Source organism: Eptesicus fuscus, chromosome 3, assembly GCF_027574615.1.
Source record: "Eptesicus fuscus isolate TK198812 chromosome 3, DD_ASM_mEF_20220401, whole genome shotgun sequence".
In the NCBI taxonomy this organism is placed as follows: Eukaryota; Metazoa; Chordata; class Mammalia; order Chiroptera; family Vespertilionidae; genus Eptesicus; species Eptesicus fuscus.
Window position 1 is genome coordinate 11,206,904 of NC_072475.1, and position 25,719 is coordinate 11,232,622.

The following is a 25,719-nucleotide window of genomic DNA, read 5'->3' on the forward strand; positions in this document are numbered from 1 at the left end:
GCTCAGGGGAGGCCTATGTGGCAGTCTAGCAAACTCAGAGACCTGAAATAACCACAAAGGATGGTTTGAAAATTAAATATTTAACTACAAACAGGTTATAGTGGGCAGTCATGTCCTAGGCCAATATCTTCCCTGACAAAGGTCAACTTAGATCTTCCTTACTGAGCCCATTTGCCTTTCTGCCTCTAAGATAACATATCTGTGAGATGTCTGGGTAACTTGTAACTTCCTTCTTTTGCTGGAGCCCCTGGGGCACAACCAAATGTGGTGGGCGCCAGGACAGATACTTCAAATTCCTTCATTATCATGTTAATTGTTCCTGTACCCACCTAAGTATGTGTCCATCATTTTGCTTTTTATCCAATCCCAGGGGTTTCCCACCGTTTGACTTTATCCCACCTCCTTAATCCGTCACCAATGAATTTCATGTAGCTCACCTATGTCCCTCCTCTGATGGCAATGTATAAATACAGATGTAACCCACCATTTCCTCAGAGCATTATCTCAATTCATTGAGGTTCTGCTTCCCGGCATATGTCGACATTTTGGCTCAAATAAACTCACTAAAATTCTTTACAGGTTTCAATGGTTTTTTCGTTAACAGAGCTCAGATCTGAGAGCTGGATAGGATCAGGCAGAAAATATAAAAGACACAAGAACTTACATAAGTGAAGAAGGGCCTGGAGCCGTGACTTCCTGCAGATATGTCAGGCAGAATATTAGTGTACAGGAATAAGGAGTAGTGATCCCTTCCATCAAGGTTATGCTGAACAGCCACTTCTTAGCTTCTGCACGGCTGCCCCGGTAGTCCAAGCCACCAACCTTTCCACCGTGGACAATAGCAAATGCCTCCTAATAGGGCCTCCTGTTTTCTTCAGCAGCCAGATACATTAGAGCCGTGTCAGGTCATTTAACTCCTTTGCAAAAATTTCTCCCATGCCTTCTTGTCTTAGTCAAAATGAAAAAGTGTACATTCCATGACCTTAAAGGCCCCGGGGATCAGGGTCCTGCCTTCTCTCTGACTTCCTCTCCTACTTTCTTCCCCCTGGCTCAGGGCTCCAGCTGCTTTATCTTCTTACTGTTTACTTACTGCACTAAGCAGGAATCCTCTCCAGAACCCTTTGCCTAGAACATTCTTCCCCAGAAAGACGCGTGCTTCTTCTCTCCCTTCACATCTATGCTTAAATGTTATCTCTCAGAGAGGCCATCCCTGACTAGAACCATTCGTCCTTCATTGTTCCTCATGACACTTGTCAACACTTGAAATCTCATTATGTGCTCATTTTGTGTATGTTTTATACCACATATATGCATATATGGACACAAATATATATAGTTTGAGGGCTCAGTCTCTGTTTTTGTTTTGTTTTTCTGGTTTTCACTGCCATATTACTAATTCCTAAAAGGTGCCTGACATATAATAAGTACCTAGTAAGAACTTTTACAATGTATGAATGAGTGAATGAATGAATGAATGAATGGCAATCCAGGCAGAGATAATCATTATGAAGGGAGTTCAGAAAATGGTCAACGGTGTCTTTGCAAGTGGACAAAATGGGATAATGAAAATATTTTAAACGTGTGACACTGACATTTAAGACAAAAAGCAAACCAGGGTTAGGCCAGGAAAGTAGGGAAACCAGAATAGATGGGTGGTAGCAAGAACTCGGCTCCTTGATTTTAAGATAGATCTTCAGTTCCTGAGATGGTATGTGGTGGAAGGCAGAATTCCAAAGAGTTTCCTCCATAGTTCTCGTCCCTTCATCATTCAATCAAACACTAATCCATATACTACTGTGAAAGTATTTTGCAGATGGAATCAATGTCACTAAACCAACAAATCTCAAAATGGGAAGTTTTCCAGGATTAACTGGAGCGGGGTGGGGACAATGTAATCATATGAACTCTTAAAAGCAGAAGAGAAAGGCAGAAGGAGAAATCAGAGGCATTCTAAAGCATGAGAAGCATTTTGTACTCCATTGCTGGCTTTGAAGTAAAGAAATGGAGCCACAAGCCAAGAAATGCAGGTGGTGTCTAGAAGCTGAGAACAACCCCCAGCCAACAGCCAGCAAAGCAATAGGGATCTCAGTTCTACAAATGCAAGGAACTAGACTGCAACAACAACATGAAGGTGCTTGGAATCAGATTCATCCCTGGAGCCTCCAGAAAGGGAGGCAGCCCTTTTGATATCTTGATTCCCACCTGGTAACACCCAGAGCAGAGACTCAGCTGAGCCATGCCGAGCCTAGACATCTGTAGAACTGTGAGAGAATAAATTGGTATTGTTTTAAGCTGCTAAATGTGTAGCAATTTGTTATGGTACTTGCAGAAAACGAAAACAAGGAAAGATCTCAATTTACAGTGGAGTATTAGAAAGGCTATCAAATTAGGTGCTTAAGGAGAATGAACAGGTTAAGACCCAGTTACTAGGACTGCATACAGTATAGAGGGAGGGGGATGCAAAAGAAAAACACAGAATCAGAGTTACTAGAACTGGCACAATGTCTTGGAATAAGACCATCTAAGCTACCTTTGATAGGGAATCACGTGGGCTGCTAGACATATAAACACTGACTCAAGGATAGAATTAGCTAAAAGCTTGGCCTAAAATCAGAATCTGTAGCCACAGTGATATGAATAACCAAAAACAAGGTTGAAAACGGGGGCAAAAGGAATGGGAGTTTATGAATGGGGGGATCTGTTGCCTGGATTAATGTTTTCCAAAATGCAACTAAGAAATCTTTCGTTGGCATTAAATAAGTGAATAAAGGTTTTGATCAAATAAATTAAAATTTTAACAAAGGTGTTCTGATTATACATTGCTCTTAACACAAAGGTGTTCTGATTATACATTGCTCTTAAAACAAAGGTGTTCTGATTATACATTGCTCAAAAATTTAGTAGTTTAAGATGACATTTTAATGATTTCGTGAGTCAAGGTTCAGCTGGACCGTAAGCCTGTCCTTCACATCGCCTGGGGTCATTTGATGAGATTCATCTTGGAGTTACCATGACAGGTTCACTCACAAGCCTGGTGCCTTGGCAGTGACTGTGAGAAGGTCAGGCTCAGCAGCTATGCCTCTCCCTTTTCATATAGTGGCAGCCTTTTCCTGTGATCTCTTCAGCAAATTGTAGTCAGTCTTCTCACAAGGTGGCCCAGGGTTCCCAGAGCAGGTGTTTCCAGCCTGGCTGGCTTGGCTCAATGGTTAAGCATTGACTCATGAACCAGGAGGTCAAGGTTTGATTCCCTGGCGGGCCACATGCCCGGGTTGCAGGCTTGATCTCCAGTGTGGGGCGTGCAGCAGGCAGCTGGTCAGTGGTGTTTCTATCTCCTTTCCTCTCATCATTGGTGTTTCTATCTCCTTTCCTCTCATCATTGATGTTTCTATCTCCTTTCCTCTCTGACATCAATAAAAATATATTTTAACAAAACAAGAGCAGGTGTTTGCAGAGGACCAAGTGGAACCTGAAATTCTTATGGCAGAGACTTGGGAGCCCTGGAGCATCCCGTTTTAACACAACTAATTAAAAATTTACCAGTGTGTAAATCAGAAACACTCAAAGATCCTTCCTTGATTCTTCCGGAAGTTAAAAGATTATACAATATGCCATTTTTTTGCACTTTGGTTATCAGCATTTTAAAGTTTATTTTTCTTTGCAACCATATTTCAACATTCAAATCAATGGAGGTATTCATTTTAAAAACAACAATGTTTAGAAATATAAAAGCATAGTAGTTAACAATCAAGTAGAAATCATTACCCTCAATATTCATTTGAGTACAAAACAAGCCACAGACAATAAGTCATACAGTCCTAATACACATGGTGCGCCAGCTTCGACTCTAGGGACTCTTCTTCCTCGGGTGGGGAAGATGAATTTATTTTCATTGTTATTTTTCTTGTTGTTTTGTTTTCCAAGTCTTCATGCCTTTCCCTGAAAAATCATTTCAACATGCGTGGATCAGGAGTGTTTGCCTTAAGGCGGCCTCCAATTTAAGACTACAAAGAAAGCTTTCGGTATCAGTTGTGCATGTGGAATTGGACATCTTTATTTTCCAAAATATATTAAGCTGAATGTATACAATAGCATAATAAATTGTTTAGTCACCTGCAGGTCATCTCATAGGAAACTAAAATCCCTCTAATTAGGAGGACGAAGACTTAGGAAATGTGCTATAGAATTAAATGCATCTACCTCCTTAATTTGGCTCTTTATTGTAGTGTTGGTCAAGTTCCTATTCCTTTCAAGTGATAGACCTCACTCCTAAATCCTACCAGTTCCTCTACGTTGGTCCTACTGTGGGCCAGTCAAATATTTGCAGAATCTGTATAAATCCATCAACACAGAATTTAAAAGGCATTTGCTGAAAATGGATCTAGAACCCATAGAAAAGACAGTTATATGTTGAATCTTTATCCTATTGAAAGAATAAAGCCATTTTAATTTTGATAGTGTTTCTGGAGCCTATTATTTTTATACTCACAATCCAATAGAGATTAGACTCCTAAACCTTTTTTATTTATTTTTTTTATTTTGGCATTAACTAGTCTCCATTATGGGAGCTCAGTGACAGAATTTAATATGAAATCAGGATTATCACTGAACATACTTTTTTTTTTCTCTTTCAAACTTTTAAAAATGGAAATCTCTTCAAATAGAGGCTTTTTCTGGCTGTCTAGATTTCCCAAACACTTTTCTTCTCTCAGAGTATTTTTCTTTTGATCTTCTATTTCTCCTTTTTTGAAATATCTATATTGTATGAGAATTTACAATTTCTTGAGCCAAATACCTCTTTTAAAACCTGAGTAAAGCTGTGGTTCACTTCCTAAATCTACATGTACACAAAATACGATATACAGTTTCTAGAGAATTCATGGACCTCCACAAGAAATTCCAATGTAGCAGAAGGAAAAATAAATATGTTGTAAATAGAAATTTTCTAATAAACAACTTCTTGCAAGTGAAAATTTTGCTCTTAAGGTGAGAACATATTTATATACATTGATAAATTTAAAATATTTTTAGTAATTACTTATGTATATAAGCTAATAATATTAGGGTGCAATAACAAATAATATAGTGTTCCAGTAATCAATGATCTCAAGATAAGGAGAGACAAATTATATTGCAATGGAATAGTTTCTAGAATATAGTTAAATACAGTGGCAGTCATTAATATAGTAAGAAGCAATTAGGCTTTTCAAGTATATTGATGCAGAAACATACACACTGTATATATACAGTGATTCTCTTCCTATTATACAGTGATAACATATGTTGCAGATACTGCTAATGCTAACATCCTCTCTACCCTCCCTTTTTGCTCTATATCAGTGGTCAGCAAACTCATTAGTCAATAGAGCCAAATATCAACAGTACAACGATTGAAATTTCTTTTGAGAGCCAAAATTTTTTAAACTTAAACTTCTTCTAACACCACTTCTTCAAAATAGACTCGCCCAGGCCGTGGTATTTTGTGGAAGAGCCACACTCAAGGGGCGAAAGAGCCGCATGTAGCTCACGAGCCGCAGTTTGCCGACCATGGCTCTATATGAACAAGGGTAAGACAGATAATCAGCGAGAGACTGGGTCCTGGAACAGCTGAACGAATGCTAACCATCAACCATCTTTGAAATTCTTATTTTGTGAGAACATTTTTTAAAGTTTTAAATTCGTACTGAATTTTCTCTTTCTTGCAAACAAAAGCATTTCTAATTGATTCAAGTTCTCATTTCAATCCTGGGAATCATAATTTAAGAATAATATAAATAGGCTATCTCTATTAGTTCAAAGAAATGAGAAAGATGAAGGAACTTAAAACTACATCCTATATTATAGGATAAAAAGGTTTGAAAGGGCCTTTAGAATGATATAGTATACTAGAGGCCTGGTGCATGAAATTCGTGCATGGGGGGGGGGGTGTCCTTCAGCCCATCCTGCACCCTCTCCAATCTGGGACCCCTCGAGGGATGTCTGACTGCCCGTTTAGGCCTGATACTACCAGGCAGTTGGACATCCCTCTCACAGTCCAGGATTGCTGGCTCCCAACTGCTCGCCTGCCTGCCATCCTGATTGCCCCTAACCGCTTCTGCCTGCCAGCCTGATCACCCCCTAACCACTCTCCTGCTAACCTGATTGATGCCTAACTGCTCCCCTGCCAGCCTGTTTGCCACTAACTGCCCTCCCCTGCAGTCCAGGTCCCTCCCAACTGCTCTCACCTGCAGGCCTGGGTCCCACCCAACTGCCCTTCCCTGCAGGCTCAGTCACCCCATCTTCCCTCCTCTGCCAGCCTGGTCACCCCTAACTGCCCTCCCCTGCAGGCTTGATTGCCCCCAACTGCCCTCCCTTGCAGGCCTGGTCACTCTCAACTGCCCTCCCTTGCAGGCCTGGTCCCTCTCAACTGCCCTCCCCTGCTGGCCATCTTGTGGTGGCCATCTTGTGTCCACATGGGGGCAGGATCTTTGACCACATGGGGCCAGCCATCTTGTGTCTTGGAGTGATGGTCAATCTGCATATTACTCTTTTATTAGATAGGATAGAGGCCTGGTGCATGGGTGGGGGCCAGCTGGTTTGCCCTGAAGGGTGTCCCAGATCCGGGTGGGGGTTCCCTTGGGACATGGGGCAGCCTGGGCAAGGGGCCTGTGCTGGTTTTCAGGCTGGCCACGCCCCCCGGCGACCCAAGCAGAGGCCTTGGTATCTGGGATTTACTTATCTTCTACAATTGAAACTTTGTAGCCTGGAGCAGAGCCAAGCCTTCTGTTCGCTCCATGGCTGCAGCCATTTCTGTTGGGATTTATTTATCTTCTATAATTAAAACTTTGTAGCCTTAAGCAGAGGCCAAGCCAGGCCAGGGTGTGTGGAAAGCTAGGCTTCCTCCATCGCCAGGGGCAACCCTAGCCTCCTGCTCTCTCCAGCTCCATGGCTGCTGCCATTTTTGTTGGGATTTATTTATCTTCTATAATTAAAACTTTGTAGCCTGGAGTGGAGGCCTCGGCTGGCCAGGGTGTGCGGAAAGCTTGGCTTCCTCCATCGCCAGGGAAACCCAAGCCTCCCTCCTGCTCTCTCTGTGTCTGCAACCATCTTGGTTGGGTTAATTTGCATACTCGCTCCTGATTGGCTGGTGGGCATGGCTTGTGGGTGTCGCGGAGGTATGGTCAATTTGCATATTACTCCTTTATTAGATAGGATGCTTTCAAATAGTTGATGGACTACCATGGGGAAGAAAAATTATAATTATTTTATATAACAGAAGGGTAGAATTAAAATCAGTGAGTTGGAAAAAAATAAAAATAAAATAAGTGAGTTGATCAAAATAGTAACCAATGTAGAAAAACTTTCTACCATTCACTTTTCTTCCAAACACAGGTGCTTCAGAAATACCATAACTGTGGAGGTTTATTTTTATGACTACCCTCTCCAGTGAAAAGTTTTCTAAAAGTGTTGATCTATGCTTTGTGTGTATATACATTACTTTTAAATATGTTTAATTAATACTTGTCTTATTCCTTTCCATGCTGTAGACTGCTATAGATGTCATGCATTGAGTATGCAATGCTGGCCAATTATGAAAGCTGTTTTACTTTTCCCCTAGTACAGTACAGGTCTCATTCCAGAGTCCCTCTAGGAGATATTTGGCAATGTCTGGGGATATTTTTTATTGTCACAATACAGGGCTGGGGGTGGGGGATGTGGTGGGTAGAATCAAAGGATGCTGCATTGCACAGGACAGCCCCTACCACAAAGAATTATCCCATCCTACATGCCAATAGTGTTGAGGTTGAAGAACCCTGCCTTGTAGGCCATGCCTGTCCTACTCTGCCTGTGTAATGCACAATCTCAGGGGACGACTTCTTACCTTCCAATTAGACGCGAGGCAACATGCCTGTGACTCTTTTCTACTTGCTGCTGTGGCAGTTGGAGCAGCAGGCACAGGGGGCCAGGGCTTCATTCTTGGAACATTGGCACTTGGTGTGTGTTTCCTCACACAAGAACCAAATAACCTCAGAGAGGTTATGAGCTCTGGGCATTGTTGGGACAATTGATGGATTATGCAGGTGAGCATGGCATAGACTGATGACAGGCAATTACTATAAATCACCGTTAGTCTTCCAGCCACGTGCAACTGATTGCAAGAAATATACGGAAACCAGTCCTGGCCCATCCACTTTAGAAAATTAGTATTGCGCCCAAAGCCAGGTTTGCACATTTTCTGAATGAGCTCAGTGGAATGTTTCCCATATAGCCAAATGAAGAAATGGAGAAGAATGAAAGTTTTGTTCCTTCAAGCACATTTTTAAGCAACATTTTATTTTAGGTGCAAATAGCACTTATTTTTAAATAGCAAGCACTGTTAGCGAGCATAGTTTAGTTTCTAGAGAATTCTAGAAATACAAGAACTCTAAAAAAATACAAAAATACAGCCATACAATAAACAACCCCAGTCCAACTTTTACATGAGTCACTAGCTATAGATATTGGGCTCTTGTTTTGCTTTCAAATCTTTTTGTTTAAGAATAAGAGTTAAATAAAGGCTTTATAGAGCCAAAGTATACATTCTTAAACTTGTCCATTTAGAACACCCCTAATTCTATTCTAATTGACAAAAGAGAAAAAAATGGGGGTTCTCTTTTCTTTATTTCCAACCACAATATCCTAATGTAGTAAGAAAATCACCAATAACTCAATAGATGGAAATTTGGCCAAAACCAAAAAGGAAACACAATACGCAGTATCTTAGAATTTAAGTAGAACATTTTTAAAATTAATTTGAGAGAGAGAGAGAGAGAGAGGGAAGTGTTATGGTTAAGGTCAGGTAAGATCAGGGGAGGACACACAACAAACTTTTGCTTACATTTTTATGAGGTTATTATTCATTTTAGATACATACAGTGTACTTGCTGCTGGATTCCATCATGCCAAACCAGAAGGGTTCCTGAGGTTCTCGTTTATTGCTGCTGTCTACAGACATTACCTTCCACCTCCTCCCAGACTCAACACCACAGCTTTCAAGTCAAGGCCAAAAACGCTACATCTCCAGAAGCGAGTGTACAATTTGAAAAATGATTGCTCTTTGATGTGCTTTGTTTTTCTCTCACAGCAATTCTTTTCCATCCTAAGAGTCTGTCTTGGTTTCATTCAAAAACCTGTTACACAGTGAATGGTATCACTCATGAGCCACCCAACCTGAGGCCAATCGCTAAAAATGTGTTACCTTTGTTCTGGTTCACTGTGCACGTGACATAGATGGGGAGTGAATAGTGGCTTTTGTCAGTTCAAAGCTAAATTCTGGAGGCAGCGTGTTTCCCTCAATGTTTAACTAAACCTTCTTGGCAAAGTTTACCAGGTCAGAGCTACCAAGTTCCCAAACACTGTTGCATTAAGAAACACAGTGGGTTCTCATTTGTGGGGACTCCAAACTTTAAAGGGTGTTTACAGCTCTGTTCCTCACCCCGGAGGACCAGACTCTGGAATCTAGCTGATGATGGGTACTCATAACATTCAAATTCCTACCAACTTTTCCAGCCACAAGTCTGACTATTGTACCTAATCATGCACACTTACGATTCTGCCACAAAAGCCGTCTCCTTTCCTGAATTTTTTCTGTATCCCCAAGTCTCTGAGCCTTTGTCACTTCATTCCTTCAGTTTGTCTTTACATCATCTCTCCTAACAAAACCCTATACAGTTAAAAAGTCACATTTTTTCATGAAGACTGCCCAAATCTACCTCACAGGATGTGCACACACACACACAGACACACACACACACACACACACACACACACACACACACACACACATTCCCTGTCAAAAACCCTGTCTTCTAAATATACATATTATGGGTACTTGTATTATTATACTCTTGTATTTTGCCTTGTCTTAAAATTAAGTGCATGTGTCTACTTCTTCCCCTACCACACAGACTTCACCATCCTACATTAGATTATAAATGTTTTCAAGTCCAAGACTATATTTTCAAGATCCTTGTATTTGCAATCACTCCAGGTTTATTGTATGAATGGTTGATAAACATGCATTTGAATATTAACCCAGTCAAACACTATAAACATTAATTTACACTAAGCAAATCTAAATTTTAAAATGTAGTGTATTTTTATTTGGTTATTGATATTTTGCTCATCATAGATATTTGGTACTAATATTGATTTTTTTAAATGTGACACTAGATTTTTTTTTTTAAATTACTGAGTCTTTTGGCACCTCCCACTCCTTAAAGTTGGTGCTACATGCAAGTTCTTCACTCACCTTGTTGTAAATCTGATGTTGGAATATCCATGACATCTAAAGTAACTGCTGAAAGGTTAAGTAGAACATACTTTTTTTTTTATTTGTTGTCCTCAATGCTAATCAAATTCTAATACTGAAAAACAATATGATAATGTATAGATCAGACTTAAGGAAGCTTTAAATCATATCACCTGTCCTCTTCATAGATAAAACACCTGAGGGCAAGCGAGTTCAGAAGAAAATAGTCCAGGAAAACACTTTTACTTCTTTTTTAGTTGGTGATGCTAGATCTTCAGGTCACTCTTTGGGTTTAGTGACCATGAACAGAGCCCAGCCAGCTTCCCTGTGCAATGGTCCCAGTTAGCGGTCCTTGTCTTTATTAGAACTGCTCTCTGTTAATCTGAACTCAACAATCCTAATATATAAAAAGCCAGGGGGTGTCACGACCAAAACAACTGGACAGATGACTGAACAGCAGGCTGCATGGGGTGACCAGGCTGGCAGCGGGGCCTTTGGGGGCGACCAGGCCAGTGGAGGGGGGGTTCAGTTGGAGGCAACCAGGCTGACAGGGGGGGGTCAGTAAGGGGTGACCAGGCTGGCAGAGGAGGCAGTTAGGGGCAACCAGGCTGGCAGAGGGGGCAACCAGGCCAGCAGGGGGTCAGTAGAGGGTGACCAGACCAGCAGGGGGGCAGTTGGGGACAACCAGGCCAGCAGCAGGGGGTAGTTGGGGGTGATCAGGCCAGCAGGCAGAGGCAGTTAGGGGCGATCAGGCAGGCAGGCAGGTGAGCAGTTAGGAGCCAGTGGTCCTGGATTGTGAGAGGCAGGTCCGACTGCTGGTTTAGGCCCGATCCCAGGGATCGGGCCTAAATCGGCAGTCAGACATCCCCCAAGGGGTCCCAGATTGGAGAGGGTGCAGGCTGGGCTGAGGGGACCCCCCTATGCAAGAATTTTGTGCACCAGGCCTCTAGTGCATTCTATAAAAAAGGGGCAAAGAAGTAATCTCAGGTCATGTAATTTCAGCTTATCTCACTTTCTTATTGGCTCTTATGTTGTTAAATGGTATTTATTTTCTTGGAGCATTTTACAATATATGCATTACAGAAGAAACATTTCCAAGAAGGTAGGAGAAACACAATGGTTGACTGAAGGTTTTCTTACTGAAGGTTTCTCTTCTACCATATCAAGAAAGTGCCATTCAGTGAGGGGAGCACAGTTGTGGAGAGATGTTCTTGCTAAGTCATGTTCTTAATTTGGCTGCATTAGAGTTATGTGGTATGGTTTAAAACATACCAATGCTCAGGCAAACCTCCACACTAATAATTTCAGAAGTTCTGGCACTGAGGCCCAGGTGTTGGTATTTTTTTTTTTTTTAATGCCTTCAGGAGATTAACCATGCAAAGTACTCCTGCATGCCTTTGTGGCAACATTCTTGGTTCTTATTCTATATTTTCCTTTCAGAGGCCACATGCTTTGATTTGATTTAGTTTTTAATGGCTCATCTTTGAATTCTATCCATACATGATTTTTGCAATGTAGAGGATGACCAGCCTCTCTCATAATCCATTTGAATGTGGATTCAATGAACCTAAAAGCCAAGATGAGGTGCACAATGCATTGCTCATTTTGTGGAACATGGCAGGGCACGTGGTGAACTGAGTTTGCATCTTCTTCAATGCTAACAGTAGGTTGCTCTGACAATGCTTGAATCAGATACAGTTCACAGCTCTTCATATCTTCAGTGTGCTACTAGCAACTTTTTCCCATCTCTATCTACATTTAGCCCCCCTTTAATTCCTGGCTTTTAGTACCCTGAACTTGTAACCTCTCAGTGAATGTTAAGAGAGAAATGGATGCATATACACAGAAGAAAGGAAGGAAAGAACTGGGCTCTGAATTTCATGAGTTTGGATCTGAGTGCACTTACCATTCAGAAGTCGGTGCCTATGTGTCCAGAACAGCCCCTTCAATCTAATACTCAGCCACCTGTAATGGAGAGGTAAACATGTTTGCCTAATGGCTTGGCTGGCTTTTCTCTTGTCCAAGTTCAGAGGTTGGAACCCCGATCATATAGCTAAAGACTATGCTTTTCAAATCTTCCACACCAGAGATACAATTAAAAAAAAAATTCTGGCCTTGATCTTTTCTTGTGTTTAATTTATAATGCTGCAGCCACTCTGTCTGTGTATCGTTATGATATTTTAATGGGAAGTTAAGATGAGGTATATTATTAAGTATGGCTAGTATGCTAACCCAGAAATCCTATTCACTTCGATAATGAGAAAAAATAACAAACCAGAATTCTGGTGTTTGCCCTATGTTCTCTAACATCATAGTTCATGAGGTCTTCCTAGATGCAGACTAGAGGCCTCAATCTAGTGTCCCTGCCCCCAATCTCTATGCCTTCTGCCAGATCTCTGGTTCTAAAATATCTCTTGCATCTTGTCATTATTGAAGGTTAGGCTTTCATTCAACAAACTGGGATTTGAATGCTAAATTTATAGATCTTCGCAGTTTTCAACATTTCTGAACTCAAGTTGTCCTATCTGCATTGTGGGGGATTTGACACACCTATATAATGTATAGCACAAGGAATAGTTCCATAGGCATTTAGTCTTTCTTCATTCGTTTTCTTTTCTAGCTTACCCACTGCCTCTTCATGTAGCTTAAAACTGTCAATGTGTTCCACTGGCCAATTATTCAAATAGAACTCCTAGTCCTGGCATTCTGGGGTGATGCACAGGACTAATTTCCTAACTTTCCTCTTCTTTTGCTTTTGTCTTACACTGTAAGGTCACTCTCACTCATCAAAAATGACGTGATCCACATCTACATTCTTGCCTTCAATGATCCCATCCCCTTGGTATGGGAGAACTCGGCCCCATCCTTTTGTTATTGAAATCATACCCTTTCTCTAAGAGCCAATTTAATTGCCACTCCCTCACGGAAGTTAGAAGGACCTCACTCCAAAGACATGTTTCCAAATTTAGGGACTGAAATTCATCCCTTGCTTTTTAAAATCATAAGTCAAATAAACCAAGAACTTACTTGAATTCACATTGGAGTCAACAAATGGAAGAAAAAAATAAATGTGCCGGAAAAAAAGAAAACATGCTACAATATGTTTTTAATTAAAAATCTGATTCTTCATTCATACACTTTACATATCTAATTTTTAAAAATTAGATAAGCTATGGTAAATGCCCTTTGTTTCAGTTTAGCTTAGTCTTTTCTCACTCTAAAAGAAGGGCATGTGTTTACATTAATTTTCTATGTAAATGAAATTCTTAGATCATTGAAGGGTCTGGTATACATCCTGTTTGCAAACTAAGATTTCTTTATGAATGAAGAATAAAATGTGCAAATGCAGGCCTGAATCAGAAACTTGCTTTGGGGCACTGCTATTAGTTCCAATCTTTATAATCGGCATCTCTGAAACGTTCCACTTTTCAAAGTACAAAGACTGTTTTCACAGTTCTCGCTCGTGTTTTCCTAATGCACTCTAGTTTGATGCCAGGAAGTTTCTGTTGTGTTTATTATATTTTGTCTTCTCTCCACCCAGGCCCCCACCCTCAAATCCCACATTGTGAGCAAGCCTTTGAGTAACCAAAAGCTTATTAGCAAATTTTCCAGCAAATAGAATTTTTTGGAATTTTTTCCACCTTTGGTTGATGGACTCCCTCTGAAATAAACCAGTCGTGTTTGTGCTAACCTTCTAAAGGAACTTCACTTCCAGTCATTTTAGTGAATGAATGGCAAACTGAATATACCAACAAAATCAAGTCATGAGTAAAAATAGAGACAGAAAGACATTGAGTAAAACAGAAAGAATGTGAGAAGGGAAAGTTGAGAAAGAGAATGAATGTTTACTCCTCTGACTTCTGTAACAAAAACTTAAAAACTATAATTTTCCCTAAATTGAATATGAATATATAAATATCTGAGAGGATTACTTTAAGAAATCATAACCTTACTTTATTTTCATATAGATCTTTTCCATAACTATTGATCCTGTCAAATGGCATCTTAACATTGATAAGTGTATTGCTAATATGAGTGTTAAAATCATAAAATGAACATGAGATTACAGTTAACTGAATTCAAATATTAAGTACACATACCCAGGTGAGTTGAGAAGCGCCAATGACAAAGCTAGTGAAAAATATCAATTGGAATGGGATCTAGAATTCCTTACTTTTGAAAAGTCCTAAAGCCTCAAGTACATTCACTCCTTGAGTTTTTGGTCCCATACTATATCCTTTCACATAATTTTTTTTTCATTTAATTTCTCTCTGTATCTTTCTTATTAGCTTTTCAAAAAGTATCAAAGTATTAGCTCTGAAATAAGATGAATAACTTAATAGCAATAGGAAAATGAGAAGAAAAAACACAGAGCAATAACATCTTCAAAGTAGAAGAACCTTGCAAATGGTCCCATTTCCATCCTCTAAATCAATTTCACATCTTGGCTCAACCGATAACTATTTATTATTAATTTCACTGAATGTAGTCTCAAGGATCTGAGAAAAATTGAGATGATCAACATGTACATCCTGATCCCAGATAATGCTAACACCTAACATGCTCTAAATACCTCAAGATCATTCTAAACCTCAAGTTTCTAGATAAACGATACTAATTTCTTACACATAAAATAGTACTGTGTAGTTTTTTGCAAATGCTTTCAAATATGGCATCGTATTCTGTCTTACTGATGTAACCACACAGAAACTTCATTTCTTTAATATGACTTTTTCTCCTTTCTTTCCTTTTGATTCTGGCCTCATTCAGCAACCTGCCTCACCATCCTTCTCTCTTGCTTGTCCACTTCCTTAATCATTAAGCTGTCAGGACAATGAGGTTCTTTCTGGTCAGCATCAAATAATCTTGGGAAAAATGCCTCCAGTCTGTTGACCAAAGAGACAGAGTTTCAGTCTAGAGATAACATCTAGGCCTCAGTTATGTTTCAGCTCCAGACCCAGAAATGCAGAATGCCCCCAGTGACAACACCCTTGCAAAATCAGACAGAGTGATATCATGGCCGACCTCAGGATCAGTTAACAATAACCAACTACCCCCTACCCTAGTCCTGACCAATCACTAGAGACCAGGACCATAACCATGACCCTAACTACCTTAGTGCCCTATCTAACCCATCCCCTAGAAGCCATCTGGGAGCCAGGTCTCTGAGCAGGAGCTCACCTGTGACTCTGGGCATGGTGCCACTTCCTTAAAAATAAACCTTTACTTTCTTGGCAATAAACTCCTGTTTGCCTTTGATTGGGCTCTGATGAGCCACAGGCAAACAGACCCCTTTAGTCCAGAACAACATTGACCCAAGATAGCTAGATTGAGTGCTGACTCAATGCTTGCTTAATTGGATGAAAATATGTTGAAATCATTTGAGAAACACTCATGAGTATTATGGACCTGAGAAAAAAGAAGTCAAACTAAATATTAGGGTGGAGACAGTGCTTGGTTTGTATGGAGCCAAATCAGAACCAAGGTCCAAGCTTGTTGGAAGAGTTGACACGGAACAGCTGGAGTTAGTTTATTTACCTGCGGAAGAAAACACATACACAGAGAGGTGACCAGAAGCTGATGATGCCAAAACCAATTAGAAAATGTGTGGTCACCTGTCCTGTTGCATTTTTATGGGTAGAGATCAATAATTCATGACTTGAAGTCAAATTACCTGCCAGTGCTGTTAACAGCAGTCTTTCATCTATTGACTCAAAGGAACTAAGTCCACATTCATGTCCTCACAACACTTCACATTTCCGTAAACTTCACTATGCTCTTCATGGCAAGCGTGGTACCATGCCCACCTCTCTCATTGCTTTCCCTCCCACCACAGGCATTGACCAAAACCAACACCTCTTTGAGATTCAGGGACCCAGCAGTACACAGGACCTCTAGTCCTCACTAGGAGATCTGGAATTGTACCACGCGGAAAGCCCTGTGCTGCCTTTGTGGTGTGCCAGTCTGATTTAGGGCAAGAGTAGGTAGATAGGACATAAAGAGTGAGAGTCGATAAAGGAATCAAAGTGAGACTCTGACCAGAGTTAGAAACATTGGTTATACGTGTCTTTGAATGGAAATGGGGGCTCTTTAAAGTGCTATTTGGGGACAGACACTATTTAAAGTTTCTGAAAACACACACACACACACACACACACACACACACACACACACACACACACAACAGTGAAACTCATCTTTATTATATACCAGGGAGCACTAATGTTTAGTTGCCCCTTTTGTATGTTTACTTGCATGGCAAAATGACTCAACAAAAAGAGAGCAAAGAAGTTTACATTCAGTCCAACTGGTGTGGCTCAGGGGTTGAGCATCAACCTATGAACGAGGAAGTCAAGGTTAGATTCCCAGTCATGGCACATGCCCAGGTTGCGGGCTCCATCCCCAGTAGGGGGACATGCAGGAAGCAGCAAATCAATCATTCTCAACATTGAGGTTTCTCTCTCTCTCTCCCCGACTCCCTCTCTCTCTCCCCCCGCCCCTCTCTTTCTTTATTTTCTCTCTCGATCTCTCTCTCTCTCGAGTGTGTGTGTGTGTGTGTGTGTGTGTGTGTGTGTGTGTGTGTATACATGCCAATATTCTAACTTTTTTCTTGTCTTTTTACTTATTTGCTTTGGAATTCAATGAAAAGACTATGATTCTAGTATGTAAAATAAGACAAAGAAATGAAAAACTCCCAGCAGTACTAGTTCAATCTAAAGAATATGAATTTAACTCTAAAAACTATGAATGAGAAATAAACAAAACACATTTGGCTGCTTTGAGGATGCTTTGGTGAATTTGTTTGCTAAAAGATTTTAATCTTCAATGCCATTATCAAAATTGAAGCCATATTATTATTCTGACAGGCAGAGATTTGTAAGAATTCCCAAAATATAAAAGTTTCTATTACTAATTCCACTTTCAACAACATCTATAACAATTGTGGATTTTGAAAGTATACTATCATGAATTATTATTTTGACACATTAAACTTCAAAACAGATATTTAAAAGTTAACAAAGAACTGTACCTTCTTCCTGTGACAGTCACAGAAACTGACTTTGCCTTCCCATGATAAATGAGAAAACGGACAAAACATGTGAAACCACTATTTCCAGCCATTCGACAACTGGCAGTACAGAACCATGATACCTGAGAGAAAGGAAACACATGAGGTGAACTCTATGCTCAGTGCAACTTCCTGCCTGGAAGCACTTCCTACGTTCAAGCCAGGGAAGAGAAACCCAAGCAAAGCATGGCAGTCCCACTGAGTTCAGGGGACAGGTATTGAGTTTGGAGAACAGGAGGCAGCTGGATTCACAAGGCAGGGTACAGATGACAAGGACACTGCTAAAGAAATAGCTCTATGCACCTGCATGTTGCCCCATAAGACCTTAGATCAGTGGTTCTCAACCTTTCTGATGCCGCGACCCTTTAATACAGTTCCTCATGTTGTGGTGACCCCAAACCATAAAATTATTTTCGTTGCTACTTCATAACTGTAATTTTGCTAGTGTTAATGAATCGTAATGTAAATACCTGTGTTTTCCGATGGTCTTAGGCTCTACAGCAGCGGTTCTCAACCTGTGGGTCCCGACCCACAGGTTGAGAAGTGCTAGCAGGGTTGCCTAAGACCATCGGAAAACACAGATATTTACATTACGATTCATAACAGTAGCAAAATTACAGTTATGAAGTAGCAAAGAAAATAATTTTATGGTTGGGGGTCACTACGTTGAGGAACTGTATTAAAGGGTTGCGGCATCAGAAAGGTTGAGAACCACTGCCTTAGATGAACACTAAGCAATGCAAGCATAGGATAAAACCAAGCAATGCATGGAGTAAAATGCAAGAGGGCTGGCAAGAATAAAAACTACTCTGGAGCTATAAGTAAGCTGAATAAATCCCAGACTTAACAAGGGTGGGAGGCTGTTTGTATGGACCACCCAAGTTGGAGAAACCTTGTTGAATGCCTGAGGCCTTCAATAGAGACCCCAGAAGGGGTCTTCATTGCAGAGCTAGTCTCTATGCCACCCTAAAAAAGCACAAAGATAAATTCAAAATAATCCACGAGTAATTTAATTTCCTGTCAAAATATACTTCCGCACTCTTTAAATGAAGACAGTGAAATCCGTACCCTTATCACTATAACATTCACTATATCTCTAATTATATAAAAACTACTGAACGTGGAAAGAAGCAGAAAAATGTAGCTAGCTCATAATCAGGAAAAATGTTTAATAGAAATAACACAGATGATGAATTAGCAGACAAGTACATTATAAGAATATTATAAATATTCTCAAAGGTTTGAATATAAACAAGAACTTAATGACAAGAAAAATGAATGATTTAAAAAAACAAATGTAATTGTTAGAATTTAAAAGCATAATATCTGAGAGGGAAAATTAACTGGATGGACTTCATAGCAGATTAGAGACTGAACAATAAAAGATTAATGAACTTGAAAACAGAGCAAAGGAAATGCAAACTGTAGTATTGGGGTCAGGGTGTGTGTGGGGGGGAAGAATTGAAAAAGAAATAAACAACCTCAGTTACCTGTGGAAAAATTAGGAGAGTCAACAAAAGAAGAAGAAAAGACAAATAAAAAGAAAAAAAAGACTGGTCAAAAGTTCTCCAAAGTATTTTTAAAAACTGCTTTATAGAGGTATGATTGACCAACAAAAAGAAGCACATATTTAATGTATTACAACCTGAGTTTGAAGATAAGCATACAACCTTGAAACCATCACCAAACCTATGCCATCAACATATATAACACCTTCAAAAGTTTTTCCCACCTTCTTTATCTATTATTATTAGGTGATAAAACCACAGCATAAGATTTAATCTCTCAGCAAATTCTTCAGTATATAATCTATAATAATAAAAGCGTAATATGCTAATTAGACCGGATGTCCTTCCAGATAACCTTCTGGACAAAGCCGGTGTTGCTAGGGAAGCCCGGGTGCCTGCCGGTGGCCAGAGGGAATCCTGGGTCCTGGGTGCCAGAGGGAAGCCAGTGCCGGCAGCCAGGGAAGGAAGGCCTACTCTTGCACGAATTTGTGCACTGGGCCTCTAGTACAGCATAATTGACTGCAAGCACTGTGCAGTACAGCAGGGCTCTAGCAGTTATTCATGTTGCAGAACAGAAACTTTTTGTACCCTTTGGATAATACCTCTATAAGTCCACAGATCTAAAAATCTGGACAGGATAAAGACAAAGAAAACCACAAGAAAGCATAGCTTAATCACACTGTTGAAAACCAGTGGTGGGAAAAGCATCCAGCAGCAAATGTCCTTGTTCAACAACCTTCACTGGTTAATTCTATTAAACATTAAAGGGAGAAAAAATAATTTTCCATAAGCCCAGAAATCAGAGGAGGAAGGGACAATTCCAAACTCATGAGCAACATTAATATATTAATGAGGTGTTTTATATTCAGTTTCTTTTTTATTTAAAGGAATTAACATTAAATTAAATTTAAAATTATGTTTCTCTGTCTCACTCCATTTCAGGAGCTCAGTGGTCACCCCTGGCTAACAGCTACTATACTGGACAGTGTAACGCTAGAACCAAAGAATAATGACAACGTGTGACCTTCAGGAAAACACTCCGATTTAATGAATGCCTATATCTAATGCTTACAGTCAATGAAATTCTTACTCCTCTTTGAGAAGGACAAAATTTTAAAAAATCTACTTGTTGAAAGCTTCTTAATGGCAGACGTTGCTGCAGAAGCCAAAACAATCATCGCTTGCTGAAGAGCATTCTGAGTTAAGCTGTTTTTATTTAGAATTTTGGTCTTTCTGGAATGTTCCATGACTTCTACCTGACCTTGCCACTCAGTTTCCAGATGGGCTGCCATATATTAATGATGTTCTCAGTGTGGCATGAATAGACAATGAACCCATGAAGAGAATTCAGAGAATTCTAAATAGTTTTGGTACAAGTGTCAGAATGAAAAATCTGCTATAAACTTCTCAAATTCCAAATAAGTGCCCTTGGTATTATCCCACACAAATAAAGTCACGGCAACAAAGGAAATGTAAATTCTCAAAATAAGGCAAGATTTTAAAACTTTCTTATGGTAACATTACAATTTCTTCTCCCACTCCACCCCTAAAAAAACCCACAAAAAATAAACAAACAAACATTTAAAGTCAACTTTCATGCTGGAATAAAGCCAGATTTGACAACATTTTTGTAGTTGAGAATTTATTCCTCTGTTATTAGATCAAGGACACTTATTATCCATGACAAATTATCAGGAAATACAATCATGAATGCAAGTAATTTTGTAAGCATTGCCCAGGGAATAAAATTTTTTATTTTGGTAGATAGCTCAAAATGGCTTCTGGTGCAGTAATACCAAACTTGTCCTGACATAATCCCAAAAATGCACAGAGAGCCATACAATTTTGTTGTCAATAGTAGGCTGAATTAATTTAGTTCGAGGACTTTCTCCAAGCTATCAGGCAAGATTCATCATGCTCCATAAATAACAGCCTAAAAGGAAGAGAGTGATGACTAAAAAGAAAAAGAAAATTATTGTAAAAAATCTGCCCAAGTTGAATTATCAACTCTTCATTACCAACATGCCCTTCTATATTCCATATTAGAAATTATAATGCTTGCCATTATAATTGGACAATATCTCAGCACTCACCTTAATCATGCCCTCCTCCCAGACTGAAGTAAGAGCTTATAAAACAAATAGGAATCTATCTTGAATTCCATTCCACCTTCACCTACCAACTCATCTCATCTGTCTACAAAAAGGAATCTATGCTAGACAAAGGAGCTAGTGCAGAGAGGCTCAACCTTGACATAACTGTTCCCTGTGAAAGGGGTTGGGAGAGCAGCATTATGATCATCAACAAAAGTTTTCCTCTTAGAATAGCTTAGTAGGATTGAGACCCTTAAATTAATCTTCATTCGGGCTGTCAGCTTTATTAGTTATACATGCGTACATACATTAAATCCATACATGTTTCCACATACACAGATGTCTATTATATATTATCTCTCACACACACACATGCACACACACACACACATTCATAGCTTTCTCTAGAACCGTCAAATGACAGAGCAACTGGTAAAGTAAAATTTCTGGATTTTTTCTGCATCAACTAATATACATAGTTATTATAGCTCTGCAAAAGGCCACTTGTTTGCGACTTATGGATGGTGGCTGATCCTATAGTTGAGAGCTGGCATTTAAATCCAGGCAGTCTGGCTTACATTGTTGACTACATTTTTGACCACAATAGTATTTTCATTTTTGAAAAAAATTTAAAAGGTTGTCTAATACAACTTATAAACTTATGTTTAATGTCTTCATTAATCCTTGGCAATGTATGAATTCTCCTAGCCATAAGAATAGAGAAACATTTCTGAAGCAGAAAGAATATGTCAGGCCTTTTTTCTGTGTGACAAATTAAAATAGTTTAAAGTTAATCCTTAGCTCAGACATCCGATTTCTAAATTTTGAAGACTACCTCTTCCCATCTGATGTTCCATAATCATCTTTTCTACATAAAGAAAGAAAAAAAATCACACCCATGAGATTTAAAAATAACTGTAAATAAATGCATTGTAAGTCATTATTTATTCTCTAGGACATCTCTAGATAGTTTGGGAAAAGAAAAACAGATTTTTCAGAGTAACTTATAACCTCAACTCCATAGATTTGTTGAGCCAGTACATAATATGTCTAATACAGTAACAAAACCACATTTCTCACAGAAAATGCTAATTAGGTTTTCAATAAAGTACTTTTCACCCATCATATCAAATGTCTCATCTGGATTCTACCCTACTAAAAAATTGCAGGCTTTCTCAAGGTTGAGCTCATCTACATTTGCAGAAAAAAGAGAAACTACTGTCTACTTTTTAAAAAATGTATTAGAAATGAAAGAAAATAGGAACCTCATCAAAATGGTGGCTTCAAAGAAAATACAATGTAAAATCCTTTTATAGTTTTCAAAATCAAGCATAAAAGCAGTCCCTTTATTTTCTCATAAAGGGTGGGGTAAGGGATCTTCAGAGATCTCTAAGCAGACTTCAAACAGGCCTGCAGTCCTGTTTCCCACATTTACATAAACATCCTTCCTGGTGATTTGACTCTGGAGCACTGGGACTGTCTGCATACCAAACAAAGCCATAGTTGGCACAGGTAGCTCCCTAGCTCTGGAGGGAGATTAGAGATGGAAGAAATATCAACATCTACTAAGACCAGTGGAAGTAAATTTAAACTCCCTCTACCACCAAACAAACAACCACAACCACATCTTAAAAGCCACCACTGGGATGACTGAGTCGGGCCCCAGGGCCCTGAAGTGGCTTTTTGCATATCTTAGTCCTGTAATTAGTGTCGGGTGTTCCCTCCCAGCACTCAAGAGAGAGATTTGGTTTGAATGTTGTTCTAAAGTTTATCCAAATAAGGCTGGATTTTTCTTCTGTGTGTGTGTGTGTTCCTCCTTTTTCTCACGTTTTCTTTCCCACCCCACCCCCAGCCTATTCCATTTCTCCTGTAAAATCTATATATTTCCTTCCAAGCCTAGGACTTCTTATGGTGTCTCAGTTTAGTGTTTGTGTTCTATTTCTCAAATGTCCATTTTGCTCTCTAGATGCTAAATAATAGATTAAAGTTGTCAAAGAGAGTAGCTGAACTGAAAATCCAAGTTCCTTTTAGCTAGAAAACAAAATTCTCATGCCTATACTTCATAAATCTTCATTTTTATTTCTAAGACTTTTTTTCTAAACAGCATACAACAGAAGTTATAATCAGCTTCAAGTGGACATTTGTAATATTTGGCTGACTAGCCTCCTTTTTTTTCTTCCTAAGAACACCATGATTTCTAAATGTTTGAGGAATTACCCCCTTCCTTTCTTCTGGGACTATAATTAGGGGCCCAACCCTGCACTAGGGAGGCAGTGGAGATGTTACTCAAGATGAGCAATCATTTAGAGCTCTCTGGAACTTGAACCTTGAACACAGGAAAAGAACGGAAAGTTGTTGTGGTTTGTCCATTTCTGCAGTGGCTTCCTGACTAGCTCCCTCGTGCGATAGGACACTTCCTGTGGCTCCGCTTGTTCTCTGCACCTGCTGGCCTCACTGCCTGTTTCCAAGCCTGTTTCTCCAGACGTTATGTCATGCCTGAGAACTTCCAATAACACACCACAGTTCTCTTTGGTTTATGTTAGTCAAAGTCAGTTTCTGTTGCACACAATCAAAGAATCCCAATTGGTACTCAATTAAAACAGGAATTGTTTACAATTCCATGAAGATAATGGATCCTGTTTTGTGTGATCAGTACTGTTTTCAGTGCTGAAAAATGTATAAGAAAAAAAGGAAGATATTGACTTATTCCCAGAGGGTTTACTGTAGACTCAAGATTAATCTACAAGCAACAGTTACTGTTCCCAGGCATACAAAGAGTTCAGAAGGAATGCATTCACCATCCAAGCAAAGACTTTTCTTGTCACCCACCTAGTCTCCCAAGCCTGAAGCTGCAATTTATCCTTAACCTCTCTCTTCCTCATCCCACACATCTGATTAGTTACAAATCATTCCTTGATAAAACATGTATTAGCAAACCATATACTTGTGCTTATTTTAGAGCTCTTACTTCCTTCCATCACCAAAGTCTCTCCTTGAATTCAGCCCTTCCTGGTGCATTTATCAACCAACTAACTGTTGCAACTTAGTAACTGGCCCCTCTGACTTTGTCTTTGTCCCTTACCATCTATTCTCCTCTAAGAAGACAGAATTTTCTTCCTACAGTACAAATCGGATGACCTTGCTTTCCCCACAAGGCTCGCCATTGTCTTCGAAGAGCTCCAAATAGCTTCGGGTGGTATTCACAGCCCTTCAAGGCACTTGAGAACTCTTCTGGAACAAAGTGAGCTGTAACTAAACAAACAAATGAAAAGCAAGGTCTATCTTGTTCTGGCTCATGTTTGTCTCTTGAGCTTCATCTCTCACCATTCTGTGCTACCAGCATATTGAACTACTTATGGGTCCTTCCAGCACCATTATCTCATCCTCTGCCCTGGCCACCTGCTGCTCCTTTGCCTGGAATGAATGCCCTCCCGGCTCCCTGACTGCCTTTTACCTGAAGAGCTCCTACTTTTCTACCTCCTAGGCCCAGGAAAGCAGCTTCTTCTTCAAACTGCCACAGTAGTCACTCTGGCCATACCTCTGTGCATACATCTCTCTGTATTATAATGCACACACGTTCACTCTATATTATAATTTTCTGTTCCTTTGTATGCCTTCCTTTGTTGAAGGCAAGTTCTGTTCTTTGAGTTTGGAAAGTCTGTCTGATTCATTTTTGCATTCTCCATGCTTAATAGAACACCCAGCACATGAAAACATTCAATAAATGGTTATTGAACTGAATGAATACACATAAAATAATGCATATAGTATCTTTTTTTTTTTTTTTTTTTTTTTTACTGACCCAATTACACAGAGGATCTGGATAGAATACATTTCAAACATTCTATTTGTAAACACAGGAAACATCTTAACCCTTTACACCTGCTTGCTTTTTTTCTCGATTCCTTTATTCTACTCGGGATTTAATTTTTTAAATACCCCAGATTTTACAAAGCATGGCAGTAGAATAAAAAACTGGAGTTTCTTTTCATACAAACTTATTTATTTGGATTTTTTAATATTTCTAATTATTGATACATTCAAAGAGTAATTTTAATCTCGACATCCGAGTGCAAAAGGTTAATACCTAGACATTGTACAGATTCAGGACTCTCTAAAGATACCAACTTTAAATTTAACAAATTTATTACAACAAACAAGTACATTTTCTAGATTTATGTAAAGTTTCTATTGACTCAATCTATCTGTAAACTCGCATAGAAACATTGACAAAACTATAGATGTCCATGAAGCTCTGGATTGTATGGGGACAACATTTCACATATTAATGCATCAAACATAATTGAAGTAGAAGCCAATCCAACAGAATTGGTTTTATAGAAAAATAGGACAAATTAAACTAGTCTGTTACAGTCAAAGATATATGTAACATTTTGGACAATATCCTCTCTAATAAAATGGTAATATGCAAATTAACCATCACTCCACTACATAAGCCACACCCACCAGCCAAGCCACGCCCACAAGCCAATCAGAGCGAGTATGGAAATTAACCCAAACCAAGATGGCTACAGCCACAGAGAGCAAGATTTCCCAGGTAACAGAGGAAGCCAAGCTTTCCATAGCCGTTGCAGGCCTAAGCCTTCACTCAAGCTACAAAGTTTCAATAATAGAAGGTAAACAAATTCAAACAAATGGCAGCAGAATGGAGCTTGAGAGAGCAGGCCAGGGTTGCCAGGTGGCAACAGGGGAAGCAAAGCTTTCTGCACACCCTGGCCGGGTCCACCCGCTTAAGGCTACAAAGTTTCAATTGTAGAAGGT

At 39.5% G+C, this 25,719-nt stretch overlaps 1 long non-coding RNA gene across 1 annotated transcript in view; it reads right to left on the reverse strand.

The window, feature by feature from the left end:
• Nucleotides 1–3,622: 3,622 nt before the first annotated feature.
• The window catches only part of LOC129148547 (uncharacterized), a 49,258-nt gene continuing 27,161 nt past the window's right edge, over nucleotides 3,623–25,719 (reverse strand). The window contains exons 3-4 of the long non-coding RNA XR_008555508.1: nucleotides 12,174–12,232; nucleotides 3,623–3,936 (exon numbers count right to left, since the gene is read on the reverse strand). This is a non-coding gene — a long non-coding RNA (uncharacterized LOC129148547). The remainder of the gene's footprint in view (nucleotides 3,937–12,173; nucleotides 12,233–25,719) is intronic.